Raw genomic sequence first — 11508 nt, 5'->3', positions numbered from 1 at the left:
TGTGCAGAAATAAAAGTTCTCGGAATGGAACTTTGCGAGGATTTTTTATACAATAAATAAGAATTTCTGGAGCCAAGACCCACTGGAGGGGGCACCTGGGTGGGCACAACCCACCATGGCGCACCACCCTCCTGGCGCGCCCAGGTGGGTTGTCCTCACTGGTGGCCCTGCAGACCCTGAAACCGACGCTATAAAATCCTATTTTTCCAGAAATAAATCAGGGAGAAAGAATTATCGCGATCCACGAGACAGAGCCGCCGTCACCTCCTGTTCTTCATCGGGAGGCCAGATCTAGAGTCCATTTGGGGCTCCGGAGAGGGGGATCTTCGTTCTTCGTCATCACCAACCCTTCTCCATCACCAATTCCATGATGCTCCCCACTTGGAGTGAGTAATTCCTTCGTAGGCTCGCTGGTCGGTGAGGAGTGGATGAGATTCATCATGTAGTCGAGTTAGTTTTGTTAGGGCCTGATCCCTAGTATCCACTATGTTCTAAGATTGATGTTGCTATGACTTTGCCATGCTTAATGCTTGTCACTTTGGGCCCGGGTGCCATGAATTTAGATCTGAACCGTTTATGTTATCACCATTACATCCATGTTCTATATCCGACCTTGCAAGTTATAGTCACCTACTACGTGTTATGATCCGGCAACCCCGGAGTGACAATAGTCGGACCACTCCCGGTGATGATCGTAGTTTTAGGAGTTCATGAATTCACCGTGTGTTAATGCTTTGTTCCGGTTCTCTATTAAAAGGAGGCCTTAATATCCCTTAGTTTCCAATAGGACCCTGCTGCCACGGGAGGGTAGCACAAAGATGTCATGCAAGTTCTTTCCATAAGCACGTATGACTATTTACGAAATACATGCCTATATTATATTGATGAACTGGAGCTAGTGCCGTATCGCCCTAGGTTATAACTGTCTCATGATCAATATCATCCAACAAGTCACCGATCCAATGCCTACGAATTTATCTTATATTGTTCTTGCTAAGTTACTACTGCTATCGTTACTATTGCACTTGCTACAAAACTACTGGTATCATTGTTACCGTTACTATTACTGTTGGGGATATAACTACTGGGTATGAATGCCTAGGAGGGGCCGAGTTATACCACTGGCGACTTATGAATGAAGATGGCGGGTCATAACAAGCCCATTGACGGCCCAAGACCCAGAGGCGACTTAAGGCCCAAGAGGATGAACCGCCATATGAATGACTTGTATTGTAAGGCAAGTTTAGTTAGTCACCGAGCCGGACACGTTGTGTATGAGCCGGCCGGGACTCTGTAAGCCACCGGGTCAACCTGTGTATATAAAGGGACGACCGGCGGCGAGTTAGGGGCAAGAAACAAGAGATCGAGAACTAGGTCAAGCGTATTCGCTCCCTGGTAATCGAGACCCAAGCAATACAATCCCAAACTGGAGTAGGCCTTTACCTTCACCGCAAGGGGCCGAAGCAGTATAAACTCTCTGTGTCCTTTATCCCGTTTAACCCCTTTTAGCTTACCTAGTTGCGATGGCTCCACGACTAAGTCCTACGCTAGGATATCTGCCGTGTCAAGTCCACGACAGTTGGCGCCCACCGTGGGGCCAGCGCACGGTGGTTTCGAGTTCTTGAAGGGCAGCTTCGAAGGGATCAAGGGATACACTATGGGATGGATGACCAAGATTCATCGCGGCAAGCTCTACATCGACGATGCGGGCTGGGGCCCCGAGGCCGACTCAATTGAGTACGGGTACCGGGTCCCCTTCGACGTAATCCACGTCTTCGTCGGCAAGATCGGCGAACCGGGCCCTGAGACGGACACCTGCACCGGCATCATCGAGACGGATCACCATGCACGACCTGCCCGGGTTCAACCCGCTATGAAGCACGCCTTTGTTGGTTTTATCCATGGGGCAGAACTTGAGGAAGTATCTGTGTCTGGCAGTGAGACGGCCATCTACTCTGATGGTGAGTCGTCAACCGGTGAGACCAACTCAATGTATAAACAGCAAGACGGCTGGCTTGGGGGCTGTTCCGATGGCGACAGTATTCCGGGCCCCTATGAGCCGCCGAACAGGGTGGCGATCTTCATGGCCGGTACACAGCCGGCGCTTGGCTCAACAACCACCGCAGCTATGACCTCCAACTCAACAGCTGCGGCGACGGCTGGTGCTAGCGGCTCTGCACGCCCGCCGGCTCATGTTCTTACGGAGTTGTTGGAGGCTTTGGCGACTCTGATGGGGGTGGAGGTAACCCCGGACACTCAGGAACAACATAAGGTTGATGTGGCAAAGCTACGAGATGAGATAGCTCAAGCCAAGGAGGAGCTGGCGGCTGAGAACGCTAGGATGACTACGGAGCGAGCTGCTTTGGACGCCCAAGCACAACAGATTTAGGCGGATTCTTTCTGGCTCACCTTGGATCAAAATGCTTCCAACGAGATCATGAGGAGGAGGCGCCAGAGTCGTCTACCCCCGGTTTATGATGCGAGAAACCTATTCAACACACTTGGGGCAGGGACCAGTGACCTGCCGGTGGTGAACCGGGCGGTTGAGGCGCCCGTGACCAAAGCAACGGTTTAGCCGTGTATGATGGATCTGCCTCGTTTGAATACTACTCCACCTCAGCATGTTCCAACACCGCTGGGTCATTACTCTAACCCTTTGGATAATATGATTGATGCGGCGACACGATTGGCGGCTCTCCCAGTTGAAGGCAAGTCTCCAGCTGCGATTGAGACACGGAGGGATAGAGAGCTTCTTCAGATGGCGTTGGATCAACAGGCGGCTTATTCGTACTGACGTGAAAGGATTCACTCAACCCCTCGTCCAAGCCAGAGTTATAGCAGGCACATTGACTCACCGGCAGTTTCGAGCAATGAACAGCGCCGTAACCAGCCTCGTGGGCATGACCCGGCGCGCGGTGGTGCCGATGCTCAGACTTTGGTGGATCAGGGCAGGGCGCGCCGGGAGGCTGAGCTGGCGGCTCAGCTAGCGATTCAACAACAATCTCTGGTTTATCCATCAGCTTCGGTGGAGGCAGGCGTGACCTCTAGAACCTTGGGTGTGCCATGTTTAGTGCCGGCTCTGCGTAACGAGCGTTTGCCTAAGGATTTCAAGGGTCCTCGTAAGGTGCCTAATTACACAGCAGATCAACCCCTGAAGCTTGGATTGAGAGTTATGAGATGGCCATGGAGATGCTGGATGTTAGCGATGCTGCATGCACTAAGTATTTCACCATGATGTTGGATGGGCCGGCTCGTACTTGGTTGAAGGGGCTACCTATTAACTCCGTTAGGTCATGCGCAGAGTCAAAAACCCGTTTCATCCAGAATTTTAAAGACACGTGCAAGCAGCCTATGTCAATCCTGGATTTGGATTCCTGTGTCCAAGGTGAGGGCGAGTCAACAACCCATTGGGTGCGCCGGATCTCAGCTATCATACACTCGTCGAATAGTATCAATGCCGGTTCAGCAGTCCTGATGTTGGAGAAAAATTGCCATTTCATCCCCCTTAAGCAGAAGCTGGGGCGGCTTAAACGCCACTGCAACGACATGGGGGAGCTAATGGCGGCTCTCGTCAAATATGCCGACTCTAATAGTACCAAGGACCCCGAGTCTGATGATGAGAAGCCGAGTAAGGGAAATAAGAGCAGCAATACGAAAGGACAGCAACATAACGAGGCAGGTCAAGGTGGCAGTGGTAAGCGCAAGGCTGATGGTAATTTAGACTTTGTGGCTAACACCAATACGTAGAATAATAATCAGTGTCGCAAGGGAAAACCAGCCCGGTTTGGAGGACCAAAATTTAACCTTGAGGCAATGATGAATCAACCTTGCCCAAAGCATGGTACGCACGAGAAGCCGGCTACTCATTTGTGGAAGGATTGCTTCATCATGAAGGAATATACGGATTCCAATTTTTTCCAGAAAAATCATGGCCCGAATGGCGATTCAGGATCCGGCTCTCACGGACCTGGTTTTGGTGGTGGCAGTTCAAACTCTGGTTTCCAGGGCCAAGGCAATGAAGGTGGTTTTAATTAACAGTCTGGTTAAGGGAATCAGCAACAGCAGTCTGGTTATCAGAGTAACCCGAAGCAATTGAATAGTTGACAGTACCACGTCTTCACCACGAGTTTGTGTAAGCGGGATCAGAAGCTCCATAAAAGGGCAGTGAACGCAGTTGAGCCGGCCATTCCCGTTACTTGTGATGCTCTAAACATCCTATTCTTTGGATCCGTGAGGATCACCCGCCCCGGGTTGATAATCCGGGCCACTTAGCTCTGGTGGTGGTGCCTCAGGTTGGAGGGTACCGATTTACTAAGGTGCTCATGGATGGGGGCAGCAGCATCAACATTCTTTCCTATGAAACCTTTCGTCGCATGAGCTTGACTCACAAAGATCTTAAGCCGCCGAACACTGTTTTTCATGGCGTGGTGCCTGGTAAGTCGGCGTATCCAGTGGGCAAGATATCTTTGGAAGTGGCTTTTGGTGATGGTCATGATTCCAGATCGGAGACGTTGACTTTTGAGGTGGTTAAAATCAAGAGCCCTTATCATGCTCTGTTTGGGCGGCCGGCTTATGCTAAGTTCATGACAAGGCCTTGTTATGTTTATTTGCAGCTCAAGATGTCGGGTCACAAGGGTTCCATTACAGTACATGGGAGCCGGAAGATAGCCTTGGAGTGTGAAGAAGGTGATGCTGCTTATGCTGAGTTTGTCTGTGCAACAGAGGAGTTGAAATTTTATAAAGATAATGTTGACCCGGCGGATATGACATCTTTGAAGAAGCCAACCACAGAGCATGACCCCCTGTTAAAATTTAAATTAGCTGATGACACTAAGCTAGTTGACTTTGTTCCTAGCGATTCATCCAAGCAGTTCAGTATCAGTGCTAATCTGGATCACAAATAGGAAAGCGCGCTCATCGAGTTCATCTGTGAGAACCGGGACATCTTTGCATGGAAACCTTCAGACATGCCAGGTGTACCGAGGGAACTCGCTGATCACACTCTCAATATTGATCCAAAGTTTAAACCGGTCAAGCAATTCCTTCGCTGTTTCAATGAAGAGAGGCGCAAGGCCATTGGTGAAGAAGTGGCCCGGCTCTTGGCGGCTGGGTTTATTGTTGAAGTTTTTCATCCTGAGTGGTTGGCTAACCCGGTGCTGGTACTTAAGAAAAACGGTACTTGGCGTATGTGTGTGGATTATACAGACTTAAACAAAGCCTGTCCGGCTGATCCTTTTGCTCTCCCCCATATTGATCAGATCATTGATGCTACAGCGGGTTGTGAGCGTTTGAGATTTTTGGATGCTTACTCTAGTTATCATCATATCAAGATGGCAGTTAAGGACCAGGAGAAGACAACTTTCATCACTCCATTTGGAGCCTTCTATTATGTGTCTATGCCTTTTGGGCTCAAGAGTGCCCAGGCGACTTACCAGCGGTGTGTGCAAAATTGCCTTCATAATTAGATTGGGCGTAATGTTCATGTTTATGTGGATGATATTGTGGTGAAATCAAGGAAGAAAGAGACCTTGATAGATGATTTGAAAGAGACCTTTGACAATCTCCGGGTCTACAAGATGATGCTTAACCCGGCCAAGTGTGTCTTTGGTGTACCAACAGGCAAGCTCTTGGCTTTCTGGTTTCTGAACGGGGTATTGAAGCTAACCTGGAGAAAATAAAGGCTATCACTTCCCTATCTAAACCAGCGTGTATTAATGATGTTCAGCGTCTGGTGGGTCGTATTGCGGCCTTAAGCCAGTTCATAAGACGGTTGGGTGAAAAGGCTATCCCTCTATACCAGATGATGAAGAAAACAGATCACTTTGTCTAGAGTAAGGCTGCTGATCAGACATTTGAAGCCTTGAAGAAACAGTTAGCTGAGCCGCCGATCCTTGTTGCTCCTATTGATAAGGAGCCATTGTTGTTATATGTGGCTGCCAATAGCCGAGCTGTCAGCGTGGCAATCGTTCTAGAAAGGAAGGAATCAGGCAAGGAGTATCTGGTTCAGCGTCCGGTTTATTACATCAGTGAGGTGCTCATTGAGTCCAAGCAAAGGTATCCGCATTGGCAGAAGCTGGTATATGGGGTGTTCATGGCCAGTCGAAAGCTCAAGCAATACTTCCTTGGTCATCCCATCACTGTGGTTAGTTCTGCTCCCTTATGGGATATTATTCAAAACAGAGAGGCCACAGGTCAGGTAGCCAAGTGGGCCATTGAGCTTGGACCCCATGGTTTGAAGTATATGCCTCGCACAACCATCAAGTCTCAAGCACTTGTGGATTTTATCAATGATTGGACAGAGCTGTAGATGCCTGAGGAGAAACCGGATAGCACATATTGGACTATTCACTTCGATGGATCCAGGCAGTTGGAAGGCTCGGGGGCTGGAGTTATTTTGACTTCCCCACGAGGTGATAAATTTTGTTATGTTTTAAGGTTGATGTTCCCTTGTACTAACAATGCAGCTGAGTATGAAGCCTTACTCCATGGTCTTCGGATGGCTAAGGAGATGAATCTAAGCCGGGTGAGGTGTTTTGGTGACTCAGATTTGGTGGCTCAGCAAGTTTCAGGCACTTGGGATTCTAAGGATCAACTCATGGCGGCTTACCGCCGTGAGGTTGATGCTATTGCTGGTCATTTCAAAGGTTATCAAGTGGAACATGTTGATCGCAGGAAAAATGAGGCGGCTGATGCTTTGAGCCGGTTAGGGTCCCAGCGTAAGCCGGTGCCACCTAACATTTTCCTTGATATTCTGCATAACCCTTTAGTCAAATTGCCTATGGAGGAAGATCTTGCTATTCCTGACCCGGAGGCACAATTGGTGGCGGCTCTTCATGCTATTCCTGATTGGACAGTTCCATATTTGGCTTCTGTGACCCGGGGCGAGTTACATGAAAATGAAACTTTAGCCAGGCAGATAACCCAGTGGTCTAAGTCAATGACCATTATCAATGGAGAATTGCATCATCGCAGTGTTACAAGGGCGTTTCAACATTGTGTCTCTCCTGAAGAAGGTCGTGAGATCCTACGAGAGATTCATGAAGGAGATTGTGGTCATCATGCCGGCTCTAAGTCTCTCGTGGCCAAGGCTTTCCGTCATGGGTGTTATTGGCCGACGGCTCATGCTGATGCAGAAGATTTCGTTAATAAATGTGATGGCTGTCAGAAATTTTCAAGACGAGCTCATGTTCCGGCTCAAGAATTGCGGATGATTCCTTACTTGGCCATTTGCAGTCTGGGGGTTGGATATGGTTGGACCTTTCAAACGGTCCAAAGATAAGAAGACCCACCTTTTGGTGGCAGTTGACAAATTCACAAAGTGGGTTGAGGCAGAGCCGGTCAGTAAGTGTGACGCGGCAACAACGGTTCAGTTCATCAAGAAGGTGATTTTCCGTTTTGGCTTTCCCCATAGCATTATAACTGATAATGGCACTAATCTATCCAAAGGTGCTATGAAAGAGTTTTGTCAACGAGAGCATATTCGTCTTGATGTATCATCAGTGGCTCACCCCCAGTCCAATGGCGAAGCTGAAAGAGCCAATCAAGAGATTTTGAGAGGCATCAAACCCCGGCTTATGGTCCCTTTGCAGAGGACGCCGAGTTGTTGGGTGGAGGAATTACCCTCAGTGTTATGGAGTATCAATACCACCCCCAACAGATCTACGGGTTACATGCCTTTCTTCATGGTTTACGGAGCAGAGGCGGTTCTCCCTAGTGACATCCGTCATGACTCGCCCCGTGTGGCGGCTTATGTTGAAGCTGATAATGAAAAAGCATGTTAGGATGCTGTCGACCTGTTGGATGAGGAGCGTGACCTTGCGGCGGCTCATTCGGTGATTTACCAGCAAGATTTGCGCCGTTATCATAGCCGCTGGGTTAAAACCAGGACCTTTCAAGAAGGCGATTTGGTGCTCCGGCTTATCCAGGATCAAACTGATATGCACAAGCTATCCCCACCTTGGGAAGGGCCCTTTGTGGTCAGCAAAAATCTGAACAACGGGTCATACTACCTTGTCGAAGTTTGAGACCACAAGGACTCACGCACGTCGGAGGAGGAGACCCGCCGGCCGTGGAATATTGCTCATCTTCGGCCTTATTACACCTGAGCCGCCGGCTCTTGTGATGTACATACTTTCTCAATTTATATATTATGATGAATATAATAAAGCCGGCATCCCAGAATTCAGGGCCTCTGTCGTTTCATTTATGAGAATATGAGTCTTTATTGTCATTTCATATGATCACTTGGGGGCTTCCTGCTTATTGAGCATAGTTATGATTACCCTCTTGGTCCGGCTTGTACGCCATGATTATAAAATACTTGGGGGCTTCCTGCTCATTGAGCATAGTTATAACTAGCCTGCTGATCTGGCTTGTACACCTGGAATAAAACATTACTTGGGGGCTCTTTGTTCATGAACAGAGCTTTGATGACCCTTGTAATAGGCTTGGATGCCGGGTGTATTCACCAAAAAATCCGGGTTATCCTGCCTTTGTAAGTCTGCCACTCCGCCCAGGTAATCCTGGAATGACTCGCCGCACTCTTGATAGTCAATCTTATAAAGACCCTAAATTTGTCAAAGTTAAAATGGCGATTAGTCATGTGAGGCCCGGCTTACAGGTTTGAATGAAGGTTTAACTCAGTGGCTGTGCGGGCCCTTGAACAACACTTGACTTTGAGGCTTGGCGGCCTATGAAAGCCTTGTTTTCTGATTTATATTTGATTTGAACATTTTCTGAGGTTCGTCTCTTGTGACATGTCAATACATGGTTGAAAACCGATGAGGGCCATGTTGCCTTATGGTTCATGTATGACTTTATCCGGAGTGTTATTAACCCGGCCTGGTTGTGGACTTTAAGTCACCAGGGTATAATGATTATGTGCTTAGAGCGCTGTGCTCTAAGTTTTGGGATGCTACATCCTTACTGCATGCGGCGTTGTAAGCCAGCAGTATGAATAAATTGAACAGGACGTTGTGCTTCTGTGTTTGGGCTGTTACCCTTACTACACGACGTATGACAAGTCGGCAGTATGAACAAATATCACATGTATGATATTTATTTTATTATGGTTATATGAGGTTTTGACAAACCGGCCCTGATTATGGACTATTTAGTCATCAGTGGTTTTTATATGGGGTACTGTGACCCGCCCTGGGGTAAACCGCCAGGGCACTTGTTATCTGTTTATGTGCAGGGAAAAATGACAAATCTGACATGCACAATTGATAATACTATAAAGCATAAATGGCGGATCTTTAAATGATGGATCAGCAGTGTTATGCAAAGAAACACGCACGATGGCGTGACAGATCAGAAATTGTTTAGCTAGCCTATTACAAGGCATCTGACTGCTCAAAAGGACAAGTGTTTTTTTAGACATAGCATTAGAACGCTATGACTGGCCAGCCGGCTCATGAATTCAAACTTCTACTCTTGGCGGGTTGAAGCCTCTGGATCATCCTGCGCTTCTTCTTCTTCTTCTTCAGCTCCTTGATTATCCATTGGATGGAAGTCATGCGTAGACCAGTTGATATTGGTCAAAGATCTAAATACAGCTTCATCATCAATAAGGTTGGATGGTTCAATGTCAGGAGCAATGGTATGCTTACGCGTTGGTGGGATGAGATCCACCTCCTGATGAACCGGCGTTTTTATCTTATTGTTCTCAATATCATAAGCCGCCTGGTATTGGGATAGATTGGTCTCCTCAGCCAGTTTGCTTGCTAATAGACGCATTGCTCTTGCTATTTCTGCAAAGTCATCAACGCTGAATGGAGACCTGTCATCTTTTACACTTGGGCAACCATTGGCCAAATCTTCTGGATCAAGATCTGATTGCCACGCCTTTGCCCGGCTCAAAGAAGTCAAGGCGCCGGCTCTGGCAGATGCTCGTTTCAAGTCGGCAATCCTTTGGGGCAGCACTGAGAACTTCTCCAATGTATCCTTGATGAGGGTTGGCGGATGTTTTTTATGGATACCAGCAGCAATGGTCCATTGAACACCAGCGTATAGCTGTTCTACAAGAGTGTAGACCACCTTGAGCTTGATGCGCATGTCTGAGCCCAACTTGACACTCCGGGAGCCTGCATCAGTAAAGGTATTGATAAACCGGCAGATGATTATGATATGCCTGCTGGTGTAAAGGAGTTATGTTTACTACTTACCAAAGATAGCTGATGTCATGCTATTGATATGATGTTTTAAACCGGCTAATTCGTCAATTACCGGTTTAAGGGCAGCTTCAGCATCTTCCGCTCTCTTTAATAGAGCCGCCTTTTCAGTCTCCAAGCCAGTTTTATCAGCATTGAAGGTCTGTTTCAACTACTCAATGGCCTTCAATGCAGTCTTCAGTTATAACTTGGCCTTGGATGTTTCAGATTGCTGAGTTTTAATATTGCCCCTTAGGTCATTGATTTGAGAATCTTTCTCATTAAGTTCGGTCTGAGACATGAACAAACATGGAAGGAATTATGATCATGATTATTTTTTGAAGTCCCAAGCACAATACAAGTATTTTCCTTGGCACTTGGGGGCTAACGCCTATTGCCCGTTTAAATAAACATTTGTTTATTGCCCCGGGCAAAAGGATATGATCCGGTTTATATAGACGACATATTGGGATATTGGTCCTAGACATGGTGATAAGTCCCGGTTTATTCATACTAGTTAAACCGGCCCTTGGGGACTACTAGTGATGATGTTCATCTATTTGTGACTATTTGAAAGTATACAACATATTCAATTCTATCATATTCTATAGACTTGTGGCTGATAGATATATATTCATGAGGAGGATTTTGCTGGATTACCTCATAGAGCTCTTTCATCAAATTGACCAAATCACGGCTGGTATACAGACGGTTCAAATAACCGGAGTGGATTTCTTGAGCGCCGAACTGAGCATAGCTTTCCAAGTCTACCTTCCATTTGCCTTTTCAGCAGCAGAAAATTCTTCTTTGGCGCGGTGCTTGGATAAGGCAGTAGGGTTACCTGGAGCTATATAACCAAGTCCGGTGATGACGACATCGTCAGTTTTTTCTTTAGTGGGTTTGATAGGACTTGGCGACTTAGGGATGACCGGTTCAACATACATATGATCTATGGTGACGTTGTGATCTTCTGGTGGCGGCTCGTCAATAGTAGCTTCAGCAGTTGGATGAGAGGCCTCTGGCATTTGTTTTTCCGGCTCAGAAGGGTAGGAATTTTCAGTCGGCTTGTTTAGTTTTGCCTTCTTGCTGGGCTTAGCCATGCCATTGAAAATGAGAAATATAATGACATCAACATATCAATCAAGCATGAAATCTCGAGTGATGGAGTACACCCTTACCCAGGCACAGTCTTGAAGGCTAGGATTTGAGTTCCCGTTGAGTCGCCGGAGGAGGAATGAGACGTTCCCTGATAGTTTGAATCGGACGGGTTAAGAGGTTGTCGAAAAAGACCCGCCTTGGGATAAGATAAGTCAGAAATATTTGAAACCTCTGGTCGACGTTTGCGAGGTGCTGGGGT

Source organism: Aegilops tauschii, chromosome 7, assembly GCF_002575655.3.
Source record: "Aegilops tauschii subsp. strangulata cultivar AL8/78 chromosome 7, Aet v6.0, whole genome shotgun sequence".
In the NCBI taxonomy this organism is placed as follows: domain Eukaryota; kingdom Viridiplantae; phylum Streptophyta; class Magnoliopsida; order Poales; family Poaceae; genus Aegilops; species Aegilops tauschii.
Note: the sequence above shows the minus strand (reverse complement) of the source record.